General features: G+C 43.9%; 1 protein-coding gene across 1 annotated transcript in view; it reads right to left on the bottom strand.

Annotated features, from left to right (window-relative positions):
• PELI1 (pellino E3 ubiquitin protein ligase 1) overlaps positions 1-20225 on the bottom strand; it is a 111766-nt gene extending 91541 nt beyond the window's left edge. Inside the window, exon 1 of the mRNA XM_077485972.1 lies at positions 19971-20225. The gene's annotated coding sequence lies outside the window, so the exon portion shown is untranslated. The remainder of the gene's footprint in view (positions 1-19970) is intronic.
• Positions 20226-27484: the final 7259 nt, after the last annotated feature.

The following is a 27484-nucleotide window of genomic DNA, read 5'->3' as shown; positions in this document are numbered from 1 at the left end:
GAATAACATGAAAATCTTGTGACAAGCATTAGAAGCGCTTCTGGAAACATGCTTCAAAGTCACTCAGGTATGAATGGGGGTCAAAAGTGAGTTAAACATGCTTTAGAAAAAGGAATAAAAAAAAAAAAAAAAAAAAACCATGCACAATTAATTATATATATATATTTTTTTTTTTAAATGAAAGAGAAAAAAAAACAATGAAATATGCAATACAAGCTAGAAGCTAACAAAGTACACAAAGGGGTGAAAAATCTGGTGTAGTTGTGCGTTGCAACCAACTTAAAGTGGAACTTTACTCATAACAGCTTCATATAAAAATAATGTTTGCGAAAGCACCGCGGAGACCACTTTTAGCCTAAAGAGAAACACATGGCGTTCCCGAAAATACCAGGGTTATGGCAGCTAACTGCTGCCATAAACCCGGTATTTAGTGTCAAAGTACTGACGTACAGGTACATAGTTTTGTATGAAGTGGTTAAACAGTATAGACCCTTATTTTTAATGTTTTCCATAGTATGCTTGCAAATGGGCCAGCCTGAAGTAATCTAGCAGGACTTCATTTTCTGACTAACGTTCCAGAAAAGTTCCACTAAGGTATTCATAACTTCAGCTTGTTCAATCAAGCCTTGACCCAAAAAAAAAAAAAAAAAAAAAAAAAAAAATCTGGAAACCAATTTCTATGTAGAGCTTCACCAGGTTTTGCAAGCTCCAGTTTTAGTAAATACACCCCAAAGTCACACATTTTAAATGTATTTGGTTAAAACAATGTAAACTAAATCAGCAAATTTCCACTTGTAGAACTCACACTGGGAAAAAAAAAAAAAAGATAGAGAAGAGCATGTTTGTTTGTGAGGTGCGGCAGAAACCACAAAAGGATATTTCAAAGATGGGAGCCTGATTGCCCTCGAAACGCACAACTACATGCAGGTACTCGTCTGTTCTGATTAGTGGGGCCACTTACTTCCCCGTTTATAACAATTATTATACCTAACTTGAGCTAAAACTGACTACTAAGGATAATATCTTCACATCAGATACAGAAATCCAGTTGACATTTTTTTAGTGCTGTAGCCCATCGGCTCGTTTCCATCTACACTGACAAAGTTTAGCGTACATGCAAAATAGTTTTGGGGAGCAGACATTATGTGTCTAAACAAATGTGCTGTTCAAGTACTACTGACATTTCCCAGTACAAACCACCACACTGGACAGCTCTTTCACACAGTCAGCATGCTAGATTTAGAAAATAAACTCTCCACTTCTCTGACTTTGGCCAATTAATGGGCTCTGTCACACAGTAATGTCCTATTTGACGGACTCCGCTTGCTCAGCGGGGATCGCTCCGTTTATCAGCGGATGAAAAGTGCATCTCTGCTCACGGTGCAGACGGAGCTGTCAGAGCCTCGCTCTCCTCTGTTGGGGGGGAATCGTAGGCGGATGGAAAATAGGGTTTCCATCCCTCCAGATTTAGAGGAGCGGATCAGATGTCAGCAGATATGTCACCGCTGACATCCGTCGCTCCATAGAGGTGCATGGGGCGTCCATTCAGGTCCGTCTGAAAAACAGACAGGTGGACCTGAACGGTTTGCATGTGTGCAAGGATCTTAAAGTGGTAGTAAACGTTACTTTTTTATTTTTACCTACAGGTAATCTTATAATAAAGATTACAAATAAGTACACACTTACAGGCTAGGTAGGATACGTAGTTGGGACTGGACACAATGCCAACAACCAGATTATCCTGGCTTATAGCTTTTCAGGAATATGGAAAATAAGGCAAAATGTAAATTTTGACAGCTGTCGCCAGTGTTCCTATTAACCACTTCCTGACCAGAGCATTTTTTGCGATTCGGCAGTGTGTGACTTTAGCTGACAATTGCGCGGTCGTGCGCTGTTGTACCCAAACAAAATTGACGCCCTTTTTTTCCCCACTAGAGCTTTCTTTTGGTGGTATTTTCCACCACTGCAGTTTTCATTTTTTGCGCTATAAATATGTATTTTTCCCACATATTTTTGGTAAAAAAAAAAAATATCGTACTAACTGTATATTGGTTTACGCAAAAGTTATACAGCCTACATAATAGGTTAGATTTATGGCATTTTTATTATACTTTTTTTTTTTTTTTTTTTTTTATTAGTAATAGCAGCGATCTTTGATTTTTATCAGGACTGCGACATTATAGAGGACAGATCGGACACTCGACACCATTTTGGGACCACTGACAATTATACAGCGATCAGAGCTACAAATTACTGTATAAATGACACTGGCAGGGAAGTGGTTAAACACTAGGGGGTGATCAAGGGGTTAAGTGTGTTCCCTGGATGTGTTATAACTGTGTGGTGTGGGCGGGGGGGGGGGGGGAGATGGGCTTACAACATGACAGATCACTGCTCCCGATGACAGGGAGCAGTAGATCCCTGTCATGTTTCTAGGCAGAAGAGGGACAAGTCTTGTTTATATAGGCATCTCCCCGTTCTGCCTCTTCTCGCCACAATCGCAGGCCGCTGGACCCACGGGCACACCCGCTAAATGGCAAATTCAAAGGGACGTACAGGTACGCCCTTTTGCCTGCCCATGCCATTCTGTCAATGTAAATCGCCGTGCGGCAGTCAGCAAGTGGTTAACCTTTTTGGACTAAACCTCATGAAATAAAAAGCAAGCTCACAGCTGTTTAGCAACCAGGAGCTGGTTTTAAAAAGCATCTATGGCCTTTATTGTAGAGGTGATCAGGGCAGCTGTAAAGTTGCCTGATCACTTCTAAGGTCTGCGAAAATGGCGTGCAACAAACATTTACAACTCCCTTTCTTTATTCTATAGGTTCTTTGCTTTCCAAAAAAAAAAAAAAGAAGAAGTTTGACTTCACCTCTTTCTCCCCCTGCAACATTGGCCAGGATAAATAGCGAGGGAACATTTTTTGCCAAAAGGGGTACAGTGCAAAAAAAAGATTAGGACAGAGATTATAACCCTTCCTCTCAATGTGTCAAAACTAGAAAAAGGAAAAGCTGTCTGAAGTTAAAAAAAAAAAAAAAAAAGTGTATCTAACCCAAAGGATAAAAAAATAAGAATAAACACTTGATTCTGCCAGAACCCCAGTGGTGTCCTGTGGACTATGCAATGCCATCTTAAAAAATAACTCCAGGTCCCTCTTTCCAGGCTCTATTAGATCACTGAGAATGTGAATGGGAAGGACTCACTTTTCATGTAATCAAGGATTTTCTGCCCCGGTGATGTCATCATGTCCCTTAAAATATCGTGGAACTTCTAAGCCACGGGAGGAGAACTGATGTCTACATGTCAAATCCAGACAGGGAAACCACACTACATTTCCCACAATGCCTAGTGAAATGGAGGTCGTGGCAACCATGTGCGTGGGCAGAGAAAGTCAGGAGTCAGACTCCTGGGTCCACCCACTTCAGTGAACAGAGACCTAGTTACAGAGGGGAAGTTACAAGACTGGTGGCCGGGGCAATAGGGAGCATAGCGGCCACGGAGTGATTTAAAAAAAAAAATGCACCTTCATTTTCTCTTAAGGCCCGAGGAAAGAGACTTTACATATCTGCTCAAGATAGATTATAAAAAAAAAAAAAAAAAAAAACACCCACCACAATGATTTTTATTTAACCACTGGGCACTTAAACACCCTTAATAACCAGACCAATTTTCAGCTTTCGGTGCTCTCACATTTTGAATGACAATTACTCAGTCGTGCAACACTGTACCCATATAAAATTGTTGTCCTTTTTTTCCACACAAATAGAGCTTTCTTTTGGTGGTATTTAATCACCGCTGGTTTTTATTTTTTGTGCTATAAAAATAAAAAAATACTGAAAATTTGGTAAAAAAATAAATGAATTTTCTTAGTTTCTGTTACAAAATTTAGCAGATTAGTAATTTTTCTTCATAAATTTTGGCCAAAATTTATACTACTACATATCTTTGGTAAAAATAAGTACAAATTGGTGGATATTATTTCGTCTTTGTGAAAGTTATAGAGTCCACTATGGTGCCAATATCTGAAAATTGATCACACCTGAAGGACTGACGGCCTATTTCAATTTCTTGAGACCCTAACATGCCAGAAAAGTACAAATACCCCCCAAATGACCCCTTTTTGAAAAGAAGATATTCCAAGGTATTTAGGCAATGATGAGTTTTTTGAAGTTGTTATTTTTTCCTACAATTCTTTGGAAAATCAAGATTTTTTTTTCCTCCACAAAATTGTCATATTATCAGGTTATTTCTCGATACCACATGTGTGAGACTTTTACACAGTGTGGTCACATACAGAGGCCCAACATGCAGGGAGGCGCCATCAGGCGTTCTGGAGCACCCAAGCCAATTCTGACATTTTTCCTACATGTAAAAATCATCATTTGCTAGAAAATTACATAGAACCCCAAAATATTATACATGTTTTTTTTAGCAAAGACCCTAGAGCAGTGATGGCGAACCTTGGCACCCCAGATGTTTTGGAACTACATTTCCCATGATGCTCGTGCACTCTGCAGTATAGTTGAGCATCATGGGAAATGTAGTTCCAAAACATCTGGAGTGCCAAGGTTCGCCATCACTGCCCTAGAGAATACAATGGTGGTCGTTGCAATTTTTTTTATCACGCGCAGCAATTTTTCGAACGCGTTTTTTTTTCGGAAGAAAAACAGTTTTGTGCTAAAAAAAAACAAAAAACAAAAACACACCACACACAGTAAAGTTAGCCCAATGTTTTTGCATAATGTGAAAGATGAAGTTACACTGAGTAAATAGATACCCAACATGTCACTCTCCAAAATTGCACACGCTCGTGGAATGACGCCAAACGTCGCTACTTAAAAATCCCCATAGGCGACGCTTTAAAAATTTTTACTGGTTACATGTTTTGAGTTACAGGAGGTCTAGGGCCAAAATTATTGCTCTCGCTCCAACGTTCGCAGCCATACCTCACATTTTCATATGTGGGTGGGACTTACGTATGTGTTCGCTTCTGCATGCGAGCACATGGGGACAGGGGCGATTTTTTTTTTCTTTTATTGTTCATTTTACTTTACTTTATTTATTTTAGTTTGACATTTTGCTGGGTATGGCAATTTATGGCAGAGTATTGGCAGGGTATTGGTAGAGTATTGAGGGGTTAATTTTTGGTGAGCAGCAATGTGGGCACTGCAGATCAAGCCCACAGCGCTGCTGACACCGATCTCTTCTCCCTCTGCTGTACCGATCGGTACAGAGAGGGGAGGGAGGAAACGGCGTCATAACATGACGCCGGTTTGTTTACAAGCGATGGCTCCGTCATTTGACGGAGCGATCACGTGGTAAACGGCCACGATGAGTGGCCGTTTACCGTGATCCGGCGGTCACGGATGCTCTCGAGTGCGCGTTCGAGAGCGGAATTCTGGGGGCGGGGATGTCATATGACGGCCTCTCAGAGTTAAACAACCGCCCTGTAGCTGTCATTTGGCTATGGGCCAGTTGTTAAGTGGTTAATAAAATGCTTTTGGAGTACAAATCTATCTAATGATAGTTTTCTATTTAACCACTTAACGACCGCCGCATGCAATTGTACGTCATCACAATGGCATGTACATGTATGTGCTTGCCTTCCAGCGGGTGGGGGGGTCCGATCGGACCCCCTCCTGCTGGATGCGGCGGTCCGGTTCGCTTCAGGAGCGATCCGGGATGAGAGGATGGCCGTTGGTCTCTGGCCATCCCCTCTCGATCGCTCCTGGCGAATGAGAAGCTTCCTCCCACTGTGTATTGTATACACAGGCAGGGAGGAAGTGATGTCATTCTCCTCGGGGCAGTCTTATTGACCCCGGACTACGAGGAGAGGACACAGTAAGTCTGCACCAAACACTACACTGACACTAACTAACACACAGGCACACAAACCACCCCCCCAGTCACAGTGTCACTGATTGCAGTGATCATTTATTTACTGATCACTGCATTCAGTGTCAGTTGTAAAAGTAAAAAGTGTCAGGGCAGTTAGTGTTAGGTCCAGGGTAGCCCCCTACCACCCCCAATAAAGATTTAACCCCTGATTGCCCTTAGAGTTAACCTTTTCACCCCCTTTTTTCCAGTGTCACTAAGCGATAATTTTTCTGATCGCTGCATTAGTGTCGCTAGGTAGCTAGTTATTCTTTTAGGTTCACCGCCAGGTTTTTATAGCGCTAGGTACTCCCATATACTACCCAATAATGGTTTTATCTCCCCGATTGCCCCTAGTTAACCCTTTCACCCCCTTTTGCCAGTGTCACTAAGCGATCATTTTTCTGAGCGCTGCATTAGTGTCACTAGTGTCGCTAGATAGCTAGTTATTTTTTTAGGTTCACCGCCAGGTTTTTATAGCGCTAGGTACCCCCATATACTACCCAATAATGGTTTTAACCCCCTGATTGCCCCTAGTTAACCCTTTCACCAGCGATCACCGTATAAGTGTCACTGGTGACGCTGGTTAGCCAGTTAGTTATTTAGGTTCCCCGTCAGGTTTTTATATAGCGCCAGGGACCCCCATATACTACCTAATAAAAATTGTAACCCCCTGATTGCCCCTAGTTAACCCTTTCCCCAATGATCACCGTATAAGTGTTACGGGTGACTCTGGTTAGTTAGTTTGCTTTTTATAGCATCAGGGCACCCACCATTTATTACCCAATAAAGGTTTAACCCCCTGATCACCCGGCGGGTGATATCAATTAGGTTTTAGGGTCAGGGTCTGCGTCGCCCCAGGCAGCGCTAGGCTAGTGCCAATACTGCTAACACCCACGCACAAAGCATAAACCTCCCGTAGTGGTATAGAATCTGAACAGATCAAAATCTGATCTGATCAGATCTATACTAGCGTCCAGCAGTTTAGGGTTCCAAAAAAACGCATTGTTAGCGGGATCAGCCCAGATACCTGCTAGCACCTGCGTTTTGCCCCTCCGCCCAGCCCACCCAAGTGCAGTATCGATTGATCGCTGTCACTTACAAAACACTAAACACATAACTACAGCGATCGCAGAGTCAGGCCTGATCCCTGTGATCGCTAACAGTTTTTTTTTGGTAGCGTTTTATATTTAAATCCGGAAGGCAGTGCTTGGTTTTCGGGGTCCCGTACGTGGCTAGGCTCCCAAAAAGTCCCCCACATGTGGTATCTCCGTACTCGGGAGAAGCAGCAGAATTTATTTTGGGGTGTAATTTGACTTATGCCCATAGCATGTGTGAGCAATATATCATTTAGTGACAACTTTGTGCAAAAAAAAAAAAATTGTAATAGTCCTGCAACTTGTGGCAAAATATAAAATATTTCATGGACTCAACATGCCTCTCAGTAAATAGCTTGGGGTGTCTACTTTCCAAAATGGGGTCATTTGGGGGGGGGGGTTTGTGTTATTTTGGCATTTTATGGCCTTCGAAACTGATAAGTAGTGAGGAGTGAAATCAAAAATTTGCACCCTTAGAAATCCTGAAGGCAGTGATTGGTTTTCGGGGTGCCGTACGCGGCTAGACTCCCAAAAAGTCCCACATATGTGGTATCCCCATACTCAGGAGAAGCAGAATATATTTTGGGGTGCAATGCCACATATAACTATGGCATGTGTGAGCAATATATCATTTAGTGACAACTTTTTGTAAACTTTTTTTTTTTTTTGTGTCATTATTCAATCACCTGGGACAAAAAAAATAAAAATAAAATATTCAATGGGCTCAACATGCCCCTCAGCAATTTCCTTGGGGTGTCTACTTTCCAAAATGGGGTCATTTGGGGGGGGGGGGGGGTTGTACTGCCCTGCCATTTTAGCACCTCAAGAAATGAGATAGGCAGTCATAAATTAAAAGCTGTGTAAATTCCAGAAAATGTACTCTAGTTTGTAGATGCTATAACTTTTGCGCAAACCAATAAATATACGCTTATTGACATTTTTTTTTTTACTAAAGACATGTGGCTGAATAAATTTTGCCCTAAATGTATGACTAAAATTGAGTTTATTCAATTTTTCTTATAACAAAAAATGAGAAAATATCTTTTTTTCTCCAAATTTTCGGTCTTTTTCCATTTATATCGCAAAAAATAAAAATCGCAGAGGCAATCAAATACCATCAAAAGAAAGCTCTATTTGTGGGAAGAAAAGGACGCAAATTTTGTTTGGGTACAACATTGCATGACCGCGCAATTACCAGTTAAAGCAGCGCAGTGCAAAATTGTAAAAAGACCTCTGGTCTTTAGGCTGAAAATTGGTCCGGGGCTGAAGTGGTTAAGATACACTAATAATTTAGTTTATTCAGCATGAAATGGAGGTTAGTTATGTAGCATGAGGCTGTATATACTGCAATATTTACATTTTTGGTAAACTCAATGAATCCAAGCTCTGCAAGCTGAAATGACATGCACTGCATGATGCATTCCCACAATTTCACTGTAACAATGAGATAAAACAAAGTTTAGGAATATTCCTTTATCTCATTGTTTTGCAAATCTATGTACACTACAAACTGTATGATTTAATTAGTTCTGATATTGGGGTTTTACTAACCTGACAGCTTATTATCCTAAATAAGAAACCTTCCTTTTGTATGCAAATATTAAAGATTCTAACTACCAGCAGGAATGGGTCCTTACATTTAAAGAGCACCTGTCATTTCAGATCCATCTTGGCAGTGCCCGTTAGCGCCCATCCACTTACCTGCTGCCGCAACATTCTTCACCTTGTTGTGTCACTGCCGCATCACCAACTGTCCCATTAAAGTGAATAGGACTGTCAGTGAGTCAACAGCAGGTCAGAGGAGGATCCGCTGCTGGACAGAGATGACCGTTACTCTTTAAAAATGATGGATTTAAATCAAGCCTTTTTACTAGCGATTTAATATCCACCCTAGTGTTAGGGCTACAGAACACTCCCCCTATGGTATGGAGGCCAAAATCACCTTATGTCCTAGGGTTTAAATGCTACTTCTCAAAAGATAAATAAATAAAAAAGGAAACAAATCCTGAATAAAAATAAAAATAATGAATGCATCCATTGCATCTAAGGAATGGTAAGCTTCACTATATAACATGTTTGCACTCATTGAACAGATGCAACATACTTTACAGACCAAAAGAAGCAAATAGGAGAAGTTCAGTGTGTTTAATATAAAATTATATTTATATAATGTATGTTATATTTATATAAGAGACAGACATGATATACAATGCTCCATCTAAAATACAGGACCGACCAATACATGAAATCATCCAGAACCACTCATGGATATGCAAGTTCCCACACTTTGCAGACTTCCAGATGTTAGACATTCTAATCATATGATGTAAGCAGCCAAGTGCAAAATATTAGCTAAAGCATTTCAGTTCCCTAGAATACCCAACAAAAGATGATCAAGCTTTTGTTTGTGTGATTGTACAAGCACAGTCCATGTGATGACAATGTTACATCAAATCATTCTGAAAAGCTTCTGAAACGTTTCACACATGCAGACAAACGCGCAAATTTCTTTATGCAATGTAACAAACTCTGTACATCTTTTTATTCTTAACCACATTTTTATTACGTTAATTTTCTGTGGGATCTACATTCATGATCCTCCCTGGAGTGGGTGGTTCTGTTCTTTATTCTTGGAAAAAAAGCAACAGCATGGTAACTAAAATATAATAATCTGTGACGGCAGAATGTGGAGAAAGCCTTCCAGGAAACACTGAAGTGCTAATATTGTTTATTCAAAGCAGGGACTTATGAAGGGGAAGAGCCCATGATAGAAGACCATCAGTAACCTCTGTATTGTCCACTCCTACAAGGTAAAATGCTGCTCTGTTCACTGGTTGGTTTTCAGGACAACACTCTTCATCAGGTGCTGGTTTAACTTGTCAAAGCGAAGTAACCTTTTAAAAACAAAATTCTAAAAAGGAAACCAAAGGATTAAAAGAAACAAAAAAAACACAACCTTTTCCCTTACAGGTGAAGGTAACCTAACCTTTAGTGATTTGGGGGAGGGAGTGGCTGAGACCTACTTAGGGGGTGGCTGCAAAAAGGTAAAGAAACTTGGTGAAAACGTATCCTTACCCTTTACAAAGACACCTGATAGCTTCCACCAGCCCGAGCAAGGTATACTTACCGATCCATGCTTGCTTGCCTACAGAGAGCAGCGCCTGGGTATGGGAGAGTACGTGACAGTGCTTGGGTCTAATGCCGCATACACACAACCGGACTTTGAAGGACTAGGTCTGACGGTTTTCCCAACGGACTTTCGGCGGAGGTCCGACGGACTTTCTGAACGAAACAGACTTGGCCACACACAACCGGACGAAGTCCATTAGTTTTGAATGTGATGATGTAAACTGGACTAAACAAGGAAGTTCAATAGCCAATAGCTGCCCTTGCATCGTATTTGGTCCATCGGACTACCACACAGATGAACGGTTTTCCCGATTTTTAGTCCGTCGGACTTGAATCAGTCAGACATATTTGAAACGTGTTTTATTTCTAGGTCCGTCGTACTTTGGGGGGAAAAAAAAAAAAAAGTCCGCTGGAGCCCACACACGATCGAATTGTCCGATGGATTCCGTTCTGCCAGGCCAAGTCAGATCGGGTGCACGCGGCATTAGTGAAACTTGTCAGACCTGAAAAATGGTTACATGGACGAAAGGAGACGCCATGCACCTGGGTGAGCTGAGACACTAGACACTTGTCAGGGAAAACGCCTGCAGTGTGTTATTGCACACAAAACCAAACACAAGATGTCCTCGTGGGACATAACACAAGTGAATAACAAAACAGAAGGGGTCAACAAGTTAGCCTTGCAAAATCCACACAATGGGATGAACTCCCTGGTGGTTTGTTCTGAGTCCAATGGTAAAGAGGGAAGAGAGAAACTTGTTATGACCGTGCTATTTAAGCAACTGGAAAGCAAGGGAACTTCCCGCTTTTGAGAACGTCGCACAGTGATGACGAAACGCATCAAGAATTAATCCCTAACACGTCACTTCCAGCAAAGACGTTGGAACACACACTGATCTGCAGACAGTGTTATCCTACACCAGCCGTTAGCCGCATGGGGAGGCGATCATTTGAGAGGCTTTCTATAGCATTTTAACAAGGATATTTTAAATAGTAAGATGCCCATGTTCATTAAAAGTTTTAAGGATCTTACACAATGAGGAGTCCTTTTTTCATATCTTATATACCTGCAAAACCTGGTTCATGAACACTAGAGTAGGAAGCAAGACATCTCAGCAGGATTACCCAGTGGACACCATGGTGGGATATTTATGTAATATTTATTGGAAAAGGTTCACAAATAATTATTTGTCTAGGCACAGGACACAGAGCAATCACATATGGATTAATTTAACTATTCACAGGTAGGGTGAGGCAAGCGCTGTTTAGTAAAGTTACACAGATCTGGAGGAAATACACAAAGCACAGTCTGCTGATCCCCTGCTGAGTTATGCAGATCGAGCGGAGGACAGGTCCAACACAGCCTGCTCTATAGGCAGCCAGATGTATATGAACCAGCTGTCCATTTACACCCAACTGCCCTCAGACCCAATCTGGCCAGACAGAGGGGAATTGGAGGTAGGAAGGTGTAAATGGACACAAGTCTATAGAGGAGAATGGAGGGTCTGATCAGGTCCACCTGAAAAAAAAAAAAACAAAAAAAAAAAAAAAAAAAAAACAGGTTGGACCCTAAATCAGAACACTTGTGTAAAAGGGGCCCAAGAATACACATGACTCTTGTGTTTGCACAATATTTACTTAGGCCCCTTTCACACGGACGATCCGTTCAGGTCCGCCAGTTTTTCTGGCGGACCTGAACGGATGCTCCATAGAGGTCTATGGAGCGTCGGATGTCAGCGGTGAAAAGTCCGCTGACATCCGACCTGCTCCGAAAAAGTGTGAGACGGAGGAAAAGGCTATTTTCCCATCTGTCATCGGATCGGATGACCATGGACACTGCGGTCCGTCGTCACCCGATCTCCCATAGGGGAGAGCGGCGCTGTGACAGGTCCGTCCCTGCGCAGCGTGCAGAGACGGACCTGTCATCTTCCTGCTCAGCGGAGATCACTCAGGCGATCCCCGCTGTGCAAGCAGATATCCACGGGGCGGATCAGCACTGATCCGCCACGTGTGAAAGGACCCTTATCCTGGAGTTCAGCTTTAGCCGAGGTTCACACTGAATGCGGGTTTGAAATCATGCGAATTTAGCTGAACTCACACGATTTCAAACCGGCATTTCAGTCTGACTTGGGGGGGCGATTTGACAGACATCTGTGTGGGTTCATGCACAGATGTCTATTAAAATTACCCCTGAAGTCACCAAAACTAGTACAGGAACTACTTTTGGGAATCGGTGTGGTGCCGAAACGGACGGTGCCATTGCCGGTGATAGGCTCAGATTTGGCATGCAATTTGATATGTCAAACCGCATGTCAAAATTGGTCCAATGTGAACGTGGGCTCAAAGTAAAAAAATACAATACTTATTCAAACATTAACACACTGGGGTCGATTTACTAAAACTAGAGAGTGCAAAATCTGCTTCAGCTCTGCATGGAAACCAATCAGCTTCCAGGTTTATTTGAACAAGCTAAAAGCTAGAAGCTGATTGGCTACCATGCACAGCTTCCCCAGATTCTGCACTCTTCAGTTTTAGTAGATCAACCGCTCACTGCTGAGGCTGAATTTATACAGTGTTTAATTCCAGAAATAGGCAAAAAGTAAACAGATACAGCACATGATGTGTCAAGACACATCACAGGTCTTTTGTTTTGATGATGTCGGATAAATACATCATGTAGTCATCCTGTTAACTTCCTCCTAACTGGTCTTTTAAATCTGTTACTGTTGAGAAAAAAACTAAATAAAAAAAAAACACCACATCATGTCTAACACTTCCTCCAGAAATAACATGTAAACAGGCACCTTACTGTGCCCAACATCTCTGGTGGCATAGCCCACAGAAAATATCCAACATTTCTAAGGAAATTACATCTACATTGCAGACTATACCATGACCTCTGCGATTGGATTTCAGCTCATCTCTCTCCCAATGTACTTTATTCATTTAAAACTACTGTCAAATGGGAAAATAAATTAAACACATAGCTATTATAAAATACGTATTTTCTGAAAACAATTGACAGAATAGCAAAGCCATAAAGGACTATTCACTGTATAATGTAATGTTAAAGCGAACCGCTACCTTGAAGTGGAAGTTCCACTCATCTGATCCCCCCCCCCTCCGGTGCCACAATTGCCATCTTTCAGGGGGGAGGGAGGTGCAGATACCTGGATAATACAGGTATCTGCACCCACTTCCGGGACAAGCTAGCCGCAGATGCCGCCCCCCGTTGTGTTCTGGGAAACACTCAGTTCTCAGGACACAGCGGGGACCTGTGGAGACGTGCAGCGCGACTCGCGCATGCGCAGTAGGGAACCGGGCAGTGAAGCTGCAATGGTTTACTTCCCCGATTCCCTGGCCCCGACATCGCTGGACCCTGGGACAGGTAAGTATCAATTTATTAAAAGTCAGCAGCTGCAATATTTGTAGCTGCTGGCTTTTAATATTTTTTTTAAAGGTGCAGCTCCTCTTTAAGCCTATGACTGTTATAATAAACAGATATATATTCATATTCCTTCTTAGACCCCTTTCACACTGAGGCACTTTACAGGCTCTAAAAATAGCACCTGTAAAGAGCCTCTCTTCTCACTCGTGCTTTCACATTGGAGCGGTGCGCTGGCAGGACACTCAAAAAAAGTCCTACAAGCAGCATCTTTGAGGCGGTGTATACACTGCTCCTACAGTGCCCCTGCCCATTGAAATCAATATGCAGGAGCACTTTGTGGGTGCTTTTAACCCTTTTTCGGCTGTTAGTGGGGCTTAAAAGTGCCCGGCTATCTTACGCAAAGATGGTGGTAAAGCACCGCTAAAAATAACAACGCTTTACCGCCGACACCCGGGCGCTGCCAATGTGAAAGTGCCCTAAGATTGTAAGCTCCAACAAGCAGGGCCCTCCAATTCCTACTGTATTATAGTGGACTGTCACTGTACTGTCTGCCCTCATGTTATAAAGCACTGAGTAAACTATTGGCGCTATATAAATCCTGTGTTATAATAATAAATTCTGTCAACACATAAAAAAAATTAAAAAAAATAAAATAAAAAAAAAGGGCAGAAAAATGAAATGCTATAGAGGGTAATATGCAAATATATCTCAGGATCCCACAGCAACAGAATTCATGACAAAGACTCGTGGTTCTGCCAAGGAAGACAGACATAAGCCCCTCCGGAGGGGGCAGGATGGGACGCTGAACTGACGGACAAAGAAGCAGCAAACCCTTTATTTCCCTAAAAGATGCAACGGGTCATACAAACTCATTGCCATGAGTAGCTTTATTGTGTTTATCCTAGTTCAAATATAAATCTTTACAAAATCCTTAGAACCAATCACACCCTACAACCCCATACATACAAAGCGCCAACCCAAACAAACCAATCAATGAGTAAGCAACAGCAAACACATTGTACAAAGACATGTATATCCCGAACACAGAGCACAGACCTATTATGCAACCTCAGAGAGAGATCAAAGAAAACAGCTGACACATTCTAAACAAATCACAAACTGACATAACATTATGAAGGAACAACATACAAATCACCACATCCACATCACCAACAACAAATTTTGATATCCATTTTAAGTAATAGAATGCATAAACTAATCTAAACCACCAGTACCTTTGAAATTTTCACACAAAGCCTCCAGAGGAGGACATTAGTCGCTGTTCGCATCTATACGCTGCAGCAATGCACGTGTTGATAAGCCTTTTAACACGCAAGGTATGTTACATTAGGTAGTCTACTGCTACTTTTTTAATGTACTGCACATAAATAAGTCACACAGCATGCTGGCGTGATTTAGTGCATGTGCATTGACGGGTGTGTTTGGGGTGCCATTTGGAATAGGGCACTGCAATGTGTTTGCACAGGAGATGCATTTTGTGCACTGAATACTGATTGCGCCTTAGAAGAAAGGAGTACACCCCAAAAACTTGTCCTGAAAACGTGAATGTTGGTGCAAAAAAAAATAAAAAAGTATCCTGGACAGTAACCCATTGTTTTCGTTACACTAATGCAGTTAAAATCACCTCAAGCATGTGCGCTGAATGAACTAGTATTGCCCTGGCACACAGTTGTGAATAGGGCCTTATAAAAAGATACAAGTATTGTCATATTGAGATTATAAATGATACAAGCATTGGCATATTGAGATCTATAATGAAGATACCAAGAGGGACACACAAATCTCCACCATGTTCATCCCAGGGATATCTGAAGGTGACCAGGGTATCCATATTGACATTTCAGGCAGACAAAAACACAAGTGGCAGTGAGGTTGATATATTAATACTAGAGAGTGCAAAATCTGGTGCAGCCCTGCATGGTAGCCAATCAGCTTCCAACTTCAGCTTGTTCAGTTAAACTTTCACAAAAAAAAACTAAAAAAAAACCTGGAAGCTGATTGGTTTCTATGCAGAGCTGCACCTAATTTTGTATGCTCCAATTTCAGTAAATCAACCCCAATGTGTCAAACCAGGCCCCTGTGTATCTGTTGAGCAGACAGATTTTTGATCCAGCCAGTAAACTTCCAATATTTGCAAGCCACCATTAAAAAATAATATCTCCCAATGCATATTCTCTCTCTACATAATTTTGTAGAGTAAAAAAAAATTTGCCAAATTCTGCCGCACCTTAGAAGGTATCTGGGCCATTATTTTCTTGCATTCCTCGTACGTCCCCAGAATTATAATAAGAATTGAATGGTTGTCGGTCCAGTAGAAAACTGCTTGGGATCTGGCCCTCATGAAACCTCCAAAAGAAGCAGATGAGGGTATGCTGGCAATATACAGAAGATGATGCCCCACATGTTCATAACAATCATTTTTGGGTGGCTCTGCAGCTGTTGAGAAACTACACAGTGAAATTGGCCTTGCTGGCTTCTCTACTTCCTCAGCAGATGTCCCAATGTGCACACAGTTGTTACACAGAAAAAACACTAATCATGTGTGCCAATCTGAGTTCACTGAAACTGTCAGTGTGTAGGCCAGCACAGACATCACTCCACTCTAGAGACATGTGAAGGAAGACAACTTGTACAGGCTTTAGGGTCATTCACATCAACCTGCATGCTAAAATGAGAGGAGGTGCTGTGTTACTCCCAAGTGTGCGGAGGACACATTCAAATCCAATGGTGTCATTGGACCTGGAATGACGGTTCAGCAGTGCCAGTGTCTGGGCATCCATGCTGGTGCTAGCAGGGCCCAGTCTGAGCCATCTGGAAGGGTGCTCCTGATGGGGGTGGTGCTGCGTGCAGTCTGACCCTGGAGGGTCGGGTCCCTGGCCTTCTGGCCTGGATTGGGGTAGCTCTAGCTCCAGACAGTTTTTCACGGGAGATCACTGGATCCTCTTCTGCATACAGGGGAGGAACGCTTAGTATATCTGAATGTAATTAGGTAGGAGTGATGGGAGCGAGGGTTGAGCTTGTTGAGGTCCAGTCTCACCAGGCTCCCTGAACTTCATGCCTTCCTGACTGGAGTGTGGGCTGCTGTGGTCTGGGCTGTCCTGAAAGCCTAATGTATTTGTGCCCCTGGAGTGGCAATCCAGGGGTGCCGAAAAATCACTGTGAGCGAGGGTCACTTTGATTTGAGGCAACACGCTCACTGCACCATATACATGCTTTTTTAGCATCTGCCTCCTGGGCCGGGCCTTTTGGCTGGGACTAGAGGAATTTTATATTTCTGGCTGGAGGGCCTGGCCATTGTATTGGACAATGGTCACTTTTTAACTCTCCTCTACTTCCTTCTCCCCCACTTTATTTTTATTTATTACCTTTGTCACGTTTTTGTGTTTGTCACTAGCACATTTGAGGAGTAGGGTAGCAGGTCCTCGGGCCTGCCCTGAAAGACTGGGGAGGGGTTGACATGGCCTTTTGGCTTAGTTCACCTTCTCTCTTATGGGGTCTCCCTTCGGGGGAGCCCCACCTAGTACTTGGATGGGTCTGTTTCGGCAGACCTTCCAAAGAAAGGGGTCCTTCTGATTTCGGACAGATGGACCAATTTTTAAGTACCCTTGTCCCTGTCAGGAGCCTAACGCCCCTGGGGATTTAGGGCTAGGCCCTCTGATTTCAGAGGGCTTGTGTACCCGTTGCACTTTTTTGTGTTTCACTCTTTATGTGTGTGCACATTTTTTTTTTTGGCACCAGGTGAAGTTTTTGAGTGTGTTTCACACGCCATGGGCTTTAAAAAAAAAAAAAGCTGCCATCTTATCTTTGACACCAGACATCTGATAATTTGACAGACTGGTGGAGAGCACAAGCAACTCTGACAATTTGATTCACAGCATGCCTTGAACATAACTGTTTTGGGAATCCTAAAATGAATGGGTTTAGTTCCAATTTAAAGCGACATTTGGGGCTCATTCACATCATGCATGCATGAAAACTCACAGGAAAACCGCACAGATTTCACTTGCAGAGACATCAGTTTTCTTGCGCGTAAGTTAAGTGCCCCATTCACACCATTGTTGATGTCTTGTCAGTTTTTCTCCTGTGCAGAAAACTGCATACACGTTGCAAATTCCTGTGCAGAAAAAAATCCCCACATGATACCAGCGTCGTGGTGTTAACAGGGAACATAGCGAACAATTGTTTTTTTTTGTGCCCTTGCAGAACACGTGCAGAAAAACTGATGTCTCTGCACCATGGTGTGAGCAAGGCCTTAATCAATGTAAGAATAAAAATAAAAAATAAAAAAAAAGTTTCAGGCCAGGATTGCTAACTGTCACATATGATTGTGTCCACAAGCAAACCATCAAATGGCAGATGTCATACCTGATCACGTGTGCAGCACCCTGGCAGTTGCAAATCAAAAAGAGGCTAAGATGGCAGGTCCTATGGCTGAAAAGAATAGGAGGGTTTAGTTCCACTTTAAAGTGTCACTAAACTCTGGTTTAACCACTAGAGATCCGCGCTATAGCCAAATGACGGCTACAGCGCGGACCTCCTTTTCCCGGGACAATGTCTATTGGCGTCGTCCCGTGCACGAGCGGCCTGCGCGCCCCCTAGTCTATGAGACTCGCCTTATCACGGATCCGAGCAAGGGGTCGATCCCGACCCCTTTCCACGTGATCAGCTGTCAGCCAATGACAGCTGATCATGTGATACAACGGAGCCGGTAAAAAAAAAAAAAGAGCCGATCACCGGCGGCCATGATCGGGACATCAGTCCCGATCACGGCCAGCTTACCAGTGCCCACCTGCCCCCTGCCAGTGCCACCTCAGGAATAAATAAGTGCCCCCGTCAGTGCCACCCAGCAGTGCCCACAGTGCCACCCAGCAGTGCCCACAATTGCCTCAACAACGGTGCTGCACCCCAGTGCCACATATCCGTGCCCATCAGTGTCATCTACCAGTGCCCATCAGTGCCACCTTATCTGTGCCCATCTTTGCCCATCAGTACTGCCTTATCTGTGCCTATCGGTGCCACCTTATCTGTGCCTATTAGTGCCACCTTAACTATGCCTATCAGTGCCCACCAGTGCAGCCTATCAGTGCTGCCTCATCAGCGCACTTCAATGAAGGAGAAAAATTACCTGTTTGCAAAATTTTATAACAAACTATTAAACATGATTATTTATTTTTTTATGTTACACCTTTTTTGTTTGTTTAGCAAAAAATAAAACTCCCAGCTGTAATTAAATACCACCAAAAGAAAGCTCTATTTGTGGGGAAAAAAATGATAAAAATTTCATTTGGGTACAGTGTTGTATGCCCGCGCAATTGTCATTCAAAATGCATCAGCGCTGAAAGCTGAAAATTGGTCTGGGCAGGAGGGGGGTTTAAGTGCCCAGTAAGCAAGTGGTTAAAAAAATAAATAAATACAGTATGTATTCTCAATTCAAAAGCATCTCTTCTGTTATTCTCAGCCTCCTCCAGATCCCAAAATGGATGGGGGACTCTGGGATGTGTGGTGTGCATAAAGCCGAGGACATGGGGGGGGGGGGGGGGATTCAGGAGCTTACAAGCGGTTGTTCCAAGGCAGCAGAATGACACGGGAAGAAACAATTTCATGAAAACAGATTTCAGGGCCATTCAGTAGCGAATGTGTATGGATTATCATTGGAGAATAGGGACATTGTTTAGTGTCACTGATGACTCCCTTATAAAGAAGCACATCACAGCATTCACAACTACCACTGGACGGCACATCAAACCAGAGATGGCTGAGCTGCAGAGAAACATGGGACTCCTCTCAGATACTCCTCTGCTAGTGGTCAGTGCTGCTGCTCACAATCAAAATACAAGACAAAATATAAAAGAAAACTGTGAACAGTATTCGGCAATCTGGGGTGTTTATTGACCCCCCCCCCCCCCCATCCCATCTTCCTCATGTCCATGGATGTTATGATCCGCTTGCCTGACACAAATACACACACACATATATATATATATATATATATATATATATATATATATATATATATATATACACACACACACCTCATCAGATGGCCAGATCTGAAGCGGACAGACAAAGAGAGAAGAGAGTTGTAGGGTGATGGGGGGGGGGGGGGCCTGTCACCTCCATCCTGCCAGCCTGTGGAGGGGACCATAGAGGAGGATTGAGGGCACAATAGTAGGGGATGAGGGAACCATAGATGAGAATTGAGGGCACCATAGAGACGAAGGGTGAGGGCACCATAGGGAAGAAGGGTGAGGGCACCATAGGGAAGAAGGGTGAGGGCACCATAGGGAAGAAGGGTGAGGGCACCATAGGGAAGAAGGGTGAGGGCATCATAGGGAAGACGGGTGAGAGCACCATAGGGAAGAAGGGTGAGGGCACCATAGCAAAAGGCGATGGCAGAGGAAGGTGAGGGGCTCTCTGCCATAGCCGGTCATTGTGATGTAAGCACACCCGCCTCCCTGTCACTCACCCAGCCCTGGAGTGGAGAACTGGTCCTCCCTGAGCCCGGACTCACAGGCCTTCTGGCGGCGTCACGATGACAGGAGAGCTAACAATGACACCGACCTCGGCCCAGCTCCTTCTCACCGACCAGCCCGGCCTGTACCGGTGCCGCCTGTGGCAGTGCAGCGCTGTCTCTGGCTGACACACAGCGGAGGCTGCAACAACAGAGCACAGTCCGCCGGAGGCGACGCTATCGCTACCCGGTAACGTCACCACGTAAGGCCATAAACACAGAGGAGAGGAATAGCCCCGGGGTGACGTCGCGACGCACGCCCGCAGTGAAGGATCATGGGAGTTGTAGTTGTCTCGGGGGCGGGGGATGCACTGCTCTGAGTGCTGCGCCTCCCCGTCTGCTTCTCTGTGTAGGAGAGCCATCTAACATGTGGTGTAGCTAGCAGCTACACCTCTGTGCTTGTAGTCTCTGCTGACTTGTACCTAGCTGCAGAGGTGTATAGAGGTGCTAATCTGGTTGCTGGAGTGCCATGGCCATAAGCTGCTGCCTGAGTCTTCCTTCACATTCAGTACTGCCAACCTACCAAATTGCAATTTACTGACACACCACTCAAAATTTACTGGCATTCAGGCCAATTCTTTATCCAAATGTAAAAATCTACTGTTTTTTGCTAGAAAATTACTTGGAACCCCCAAACTTGCCAAAGGCATATAATCAAAAGTTGCAATTCAACAGTAAAATTTTTCAGCTCTAAAAAAGAGGAATTCATTGTCAGCTTAATTTTGAGACTATGTGCAATATTCGGAGAGTAGTAAGATAGACATTGTAATTTAGGGAATTTTCAGTTCTTCAAATTTTCCACATCCCTGGGGACCAAGTATGCATAGTTTCCCTTTATATTTAGAAAAATTATTTTTTGTTTACTTGACATTGGCAGTTTGACCGCAGGGTCTCTATGCATTTGTGGTAATTAAGACACCCGCTCCGTTCTTTGTTATTTGTGTGTCTGTCTATGTATTTGCTTGTTTGGTGCACTATATGCTTTGATGCATTTTTGGTGTACCACTGTCTGATTTTCAGCAAGATCAGTGCAATATAGCTTTCCAATTTGCTGAGTGACTTTTTATTGTTGTAGTTTTTGATATCCAATAAATGTATGAGTTACATTTTATTGTTTCTTTCCCATAACTGCCCAATGGAGAGAGGCCTTGGACCCGCATGTCTATGGATTTTATTGTGGAGGTATCCAACTCCCAGGGTAACACAGTTATTCTTATGGTGATTGACCGGTTCTTGAAAATGTCACATTGTATTCCACTAAAGAGGTTGCCCAAATCCAAAGACCCAGCATCCATTTTTGCTCAGGAGATCTTTCGGTTACATGGGCTACCCAAGGTTTATCATCTTTGACAGGAATCGCCAGTTTGTTTCCAGATTTTGGCGAGCCTTTTGTGCACAGTTAGGAATTTAGCTTTCCTTCTCCTCTGCGTATTACCCACAGTCCAATAGGGCCGCAGAACGAGCCAACCAAGCCTTGGAGCAGTCTCTACGTTGCTATATTGCTGACCACCATAACAGACCTCCTACCTTCGGCGGAGTTTGCTCACAATAGTGCTGTCAATACCACTTCTCGATTGCCTCAGTTTATGGCGAATTATGGTTTCCAACCATCTATATTGCCTGACTCATTTGTTCCTCAAAGAATTCCTGTGTTAGAGGAGCATCTCCGCAACCTCTGCTCCACTTGGGAGGTCCAAGTGTCCTTGCAATGTGCCAGTTAGAGGTACTGACTCCATGCTGACCGCCAATGCCTACCTGCACCTTTCCACCAGGTTGGGGAGAGGGTCTGGTTGTCATCTTGTAACCTCCAACTCTGTGTTCCCTCACTGAAACTCGCACCATGATTTATTGGGCCTTTCCGTATTCTCTGTAGAATCAACCCAGTGGCTTATGCATTAGACCTTTCTTCTAACATGGGTATTTTTAATGTTTTTCATGTCTCCTTATTAAAACCTTTGGTGTGCAACCACTTCACCACCTCGGTACCATGTCCTCGCCTGGTACAGGTCGAGAACCATGAGGAGTATGAAATACAATCGATCATTGACTCCCATAGGTTCTGTGGGTGCATACAGTACCTGGTTCATTGGAAAGAGTACGGTCCGGAAGAACGCTATTGGGTCTTATCCTCGGACGTACATGTTTCTGTCCTCCATGCTTTCCATAGACATTTTCCCCTCAAGCCTGGTGGTTCTCCGAGGGGGAGGAGTCGTTAAGGAGGGGGTACTGTAAGGGCTGGGCTGTCAGCCGTTCCTTCTCTGTGATCAGGTTGCTAAGCTGTCGGTTAATTGCTAGTAGTCATCGTTCCACAGTGGCTCACCTGTAGATCATCTCCTGCTCATTAGTCAAGCCCACAGCCAGCCCCTTCTGCCTATTTAAACGGCCTGGTTCATTTTTTCAATGCCTTTGCTTAGGTCAACATATCTAGACACTCTCTGCTGTGTTCCTGTTGAGGACTTGCCTGGCTGACATCCCTTGTGGTTCCTGATCCTGTCTTCCGCCTCTGACTACGCTGATCTCTGGCTTCCTGATTTCTTGGCTTGTTCTGACTACCCAATTTGGCTACCGAACCCTGGCTATGTTTTGACTATGTTTACCAGTTGTACAGTTTTTACCATTTTTTAAAAGGTGTGATTTTTACTGCAGTTTCTGTCTCCATCTGTTTCATGGTTACTGTCACCAGGCTTCACAAGTTTGTTGCATAATTGCATGACTCCAGATCAACTTTCTTTGCAAACACTCTGCAAGTCTGCTGCAAGTTCTGGTTCAGTTATGTAGTACAATAGTCATCCCACAATAGGGGTCACTGTGGCTGAATTGTCGTGTTGTAGACTTGCAGAGCTCTTGCTATAGACTCACCACTGTAACTTTGCACTTGCTACAGACTTGCCAGGCAATTTGCCACAAATTGGAAAAGTGTAAACAAGAACTTGTGCATCCAGTGCTCTGCAAGTCTGCATCTTGGCAGTGAAAATATGCAGCAAGTTAACAGACTTACAATTCAACACTGCCAAAAATTTGTGGCACGTTACCCTTGCTATCTGGGATGGATGTCCTATGAGCAGCAAGTGGTTAAGTGCAAATTTCAGTATTTAGGCTACAAACAAGTACAGTATGCAATTACCAATGGGATTTAATGTAGCTATTAAGGCAAAAAACATATTTCTTATTTTGAAAAAGGAAAAGGTTTGGGAAGGGACTATAATGGTGCTTTACAGATAATATTAGAAACCAATCAGATATATATATAAAAAAATACAAAATGTTTTTATTACACATAAATGCTAAAACCAATAACAGGACATGGTAAGTCCTTGGGTTTTATAGAATATCTTTATTATGGTGGTTAGGCATAGAGGTTCTTCAGTTAAACAAAGATTGAATAGTCGTATGTTATCCCAACATGTTTCGCCTTATGGCTTCATCAGGGGTAAACGCATCAACTGTGGATTAACAAACAAACTATACAAAAACAAAAAAGTATTACATGAAAAAATGCATCACAGATAGAATCATCAAAATTACAAAGACATAAGAAAGACACAAAAGCACATTGGCCAAAATTCACCAAAGGACAGAAACTCACCACCTCAAAGCCCCCCCCCCCCCCAGCAAGAAAGGTCAACCACGATGTAGAGATCACCACGAATGGAGGGCACTATGCAGCCATAGTGAGCACACACAGCGACCAGGCTAACAAGAAAAAGTAGGATAAATCCTAAATAGAGCTAATGGTTTGTTGATATCAGAAAACACAAACAGACAAAAAATTGTAAAAAGAATGCAACTCACAAAAAGTTGTATAAAGGGTAGGCCTCAGTGATATAAGTAAAGAGTTCCCAATGGAAATACTTACTAAATGCAATAAAACTCAGAGCTTAAAGATGAAGGGGGAGGGCGCCTGTGTATAGAAGACCATAGGTCCAGTAATGCCGCCTACACACGATCAGACTATTCGGCAGACTTAGTCCGGCAAGCAACCCGCCAGACTTTGCAGCGGAGGTCCGCTGGACTTTTGAAATGAATGGACTTGCCCACACACTGAGTAAAGTTCATTCATTTTGAACGTGGCTCCAGGTAGATGGGAATAGCGCAGGAAGTGAATGTCACCGCCTCCATCAGCGAGATTGACACCTCTCGAGCCCCGTCACCTGGTATGGATTTAAAGGGGAACCCCTACGCCGAAAAAATGGCGTGGGGGTCCCCCCAAAGTCCCTAGCAGACCCTTATCCGAGCATGCAGCCCGACCGGTCAGGAAAGGGGGTGGGAACGAGCGAGCGCCCTCCCTCCTGAGCCGTACCAGGCTGCGTGCCCTCAACATGGGGGGGTGCTTTGGGGAAGGGGGGCCCTGCGGCCCCCCCACACCAAAGCACCTTGTCCCCATGTTGATGAGGACAAGGGCCTCTTCCCGACAACCCTGGCTGTTGGTTGTCGGGGTCTGCGGGCGGGGGGCTTATCGGAATCTGGGAGCCCCCTTTTAATAAAGGGGGCCCCCAGATTTCGACCCCCTACCCTATGTCAATGACCCATTCACCTGGGGAAAAAAGTGTACATAAAAAAACACAACACAGGTTTTTAAAGTACTTTATTAGACAGCTCCAAGCGTCTTCTTCCGTCTTCATGGGGTCTTCTCGCCGGGCTGCTCCGCTATCTTCTGCTCTTTTGCTAGCTCTTTTACTAGTGGAGGAGCACGGCTTTCTCCTTCGTCACCGCTGCCGTCCGAGGGTCTTCTTCCGACTTCGGGGGTCTTGTCCTGCTCTTCGGTTCTTGTTGCTGGGCTTCCGCTTTCTTCTTCCAGCTCTTTAACTAGTGTTGGCCCGGTCTTGTCGCTGTCGCCACATTCTTCTTCTTCTTCTTCTTCCTTCTGATGTTGACACGACGCTCTCTCCAGCCTTAAAGTGGTTGTATACTCTTTTTTGTAACTTTTACCTACAGGAAAGCCTATAATAAGGCTTACCTGTAGGTAAAAACAATATCTCCTAAACCTGTACGGTTTAAAGAAATCTCCCGCGTGCATGTGCGGGAGTGACGATATCGTGGCTCCAGCCACTCACAGCGCCGGAGCCGCGATACCCGGAAGAAACGCAGAGGGAGCATGTCAGCTCCCTCGGCGCGGATCGTGCCAGATGTCGGGGCCTCGTTCTAAGGTAAGTATTTCATAATGAGCTAGTATGCGGTGCATACTAGCTCATTATGCCTTTTGCTTTGCAGGTGTTAAAAAATAAATAAAAAAATAGCGGGTTTACTACCGCTTTAATGGCAGGGACACGTTGTGCGGCGGCTTATATAGGGATAAGGGGTGGGGTCACCGGGTGATGTCACATGGTGACCCCGCCCTTATGATGTCACAGTCCCAGCATCCTCCGGCCAATAGGATGGCTCCTCCTTTAGGCAATTGGGAAACAGGTCTCACGACCCGCTTCCTGATTAGCCAGGAGGAGAATCAGTGTGATAATAGCCAATCTTCATTCGCTATTGTCACACAACTGCGTGGGCTCGGAGCGCAGTGCTGTACGCCATGAGCCCATCTTTTTTTGAAGCCTATTTGAGCCTCTGGCTCTAATTACGTGCTTCAACCCCCCCCCCCCCAATTGGAATCCATGCATCTGGTGCCCTGCACATAGATTAGGGGTCTGGACACATGGATGGGGGGAGGGCCATAAAGGATGGGCCACCACTGCTTCTGGCACACTTAGAGTGGAACTAAACTGTGTCTGAGCACCACATGCTGAAAACTCTATTACTTTTTTTTATTAATACTCAAAGCAAATTCACCCATTCACCCACGTGTCTATGCCTTATTTTGCTATGAAATCACTTTGAGAAACACCCTCTAGTATTTATAGCCGTCGCCATCTTGAGTAAGGGCAGATTATTCATGTAGCATTTACTTCCTGGAATCAGTCTGCTCACATATTCGGACAGAAGGGTGAGTAAGCCCCTCCTCCAGTTAAAAGAAAAAAAAATGCCCAGGAGAACTCTAGTCTAGGATTATCTAATCTAGGCCAGAAACCAGGAAGCAACTGTAAGAAATGTAAAACCAAAAAAGTTTAAAAGCAATTCCACCCAGAAATGGAACTTCCATGGATTGAATTCCTGTCCCCCCCCCCCCCCCCGTGCCACATTTGGCACCTTTCAGGGGGGAGTGGATACCTGTATCCAGGTATCTGCTCCCACTTCCAGGGAAAGATCAACGCAACCTTGTGTGGCGAACTAGGCGATATTCGGCCCCTACTATCCTCCCCCCAGCTGCCTTCTGGGAGACACACAGGTCCCAAAAGACAGCAGGAACCATTTAGAAAGCACAGCGTGACTTGCACATGCGCAGTAGGAAACAGGGTGTGAAGCCGTAAGACTTCACTTCCCATTTCCCTTAGTAAGGATGCTGGTACCTGCACCTGGAGCCAAGGAACGGGTCAGCTTCGGGTGCCGACATCGCAGACTCTCTGGATAGGTAAGTGTCCATATAATACAAGTCAACGGCTGCAGTATTTTTTTTACCCAGGCGGAACTCCTCTTTAATGTTGGTTGTACTGTAGATTCTTATAATAAAGACAGTGTGTTCTCCAACTCAGCTTCGCAGCGATTTGATAATATATGTCCATTTTTTTTCTATGTGTTAGTGTGTTGAGCCCTAAGAAGTCAATAGCAGCGCATCAAATTGCACATAACAACATGTGTTTTGATGTGCTGGCAACATGCACTAACAAGCCTTAGTCAATGGCTGTTATCCCTATCCACTTCAAATTCTAAATTAACCACTTCCCAACCGGCGCACGCCGATGTACGTTGGCAGAATGGCACGGGCAGGCAAATGGGCATACCTGTACGTCCCTTTAAATTTGCCGCCCTTTAAATTTGCCGGTCGGGACCCCTGTGAGACTGGTCGCGGGTCCCGCGGACTCGATCGCCGCGGGAATACCCGCGATCGACTCACGGGCCGGCTGAACTAGGAGATGCCATTGTAAACAGCATCTCCCAGTTCTGCCTAGCAACAAGTGATGCTGATTTTCTGCTCCATGTGATTGAGATCAGTGTTCACTAAAAGAAAGCCCAGCCCCCAACAGTTAGTAACACTCCCCTAGGAACACTTAACCCCTACACTGCCACCCACTGGTTAACCCCTTCACTGCTAGTATCATTTACACAGGAATCACTGCATTTGTATAGCAGTGATTGCTGTATAAATGACAATGGACCCAAAAAAGTGTCAAAAATGTCCGATGTGTCCGCCATAATGTTGCAGTCACAATAAAAATCGCTGATAGCCGCCATTACTAGTAAAAAAAATGATTAATAAAAATGCCATAAAACTATCCCCTATTTTGTAAACGCTATAACTTTTGCGCAAACCAATCAATAATCGCTTATTGCGATTTTTTTTACCAAAACTATGTAGAAGAATACGTATCAGCCTAAACTGAGGGAAAATTTTATTTTTTTTATATATTTTTGGGGGATATTTATTA

Source organism: Lithobates pipiens, unplaced genomic scaffold, assembly GCF_037356315.1.
Source record: "Lithobates pipiens isolate NorthernLeopardFrog02 unplaced genomic scaffold, aLitPip1_a1.2 Scaffold_18, whole genome shotgun sequence".
Taxonomy (NCBI): Eukaryota; Metazoa; Chordata; class Amphibia; order Anura; family Ranidae; genus Lithobates; species Lithobates pipiens.
The sequence above is the reverse complement of the archived record's forward strand: the minus strand, read 5'-3'. Positions and strand labels throughout refer to the sequence as shown.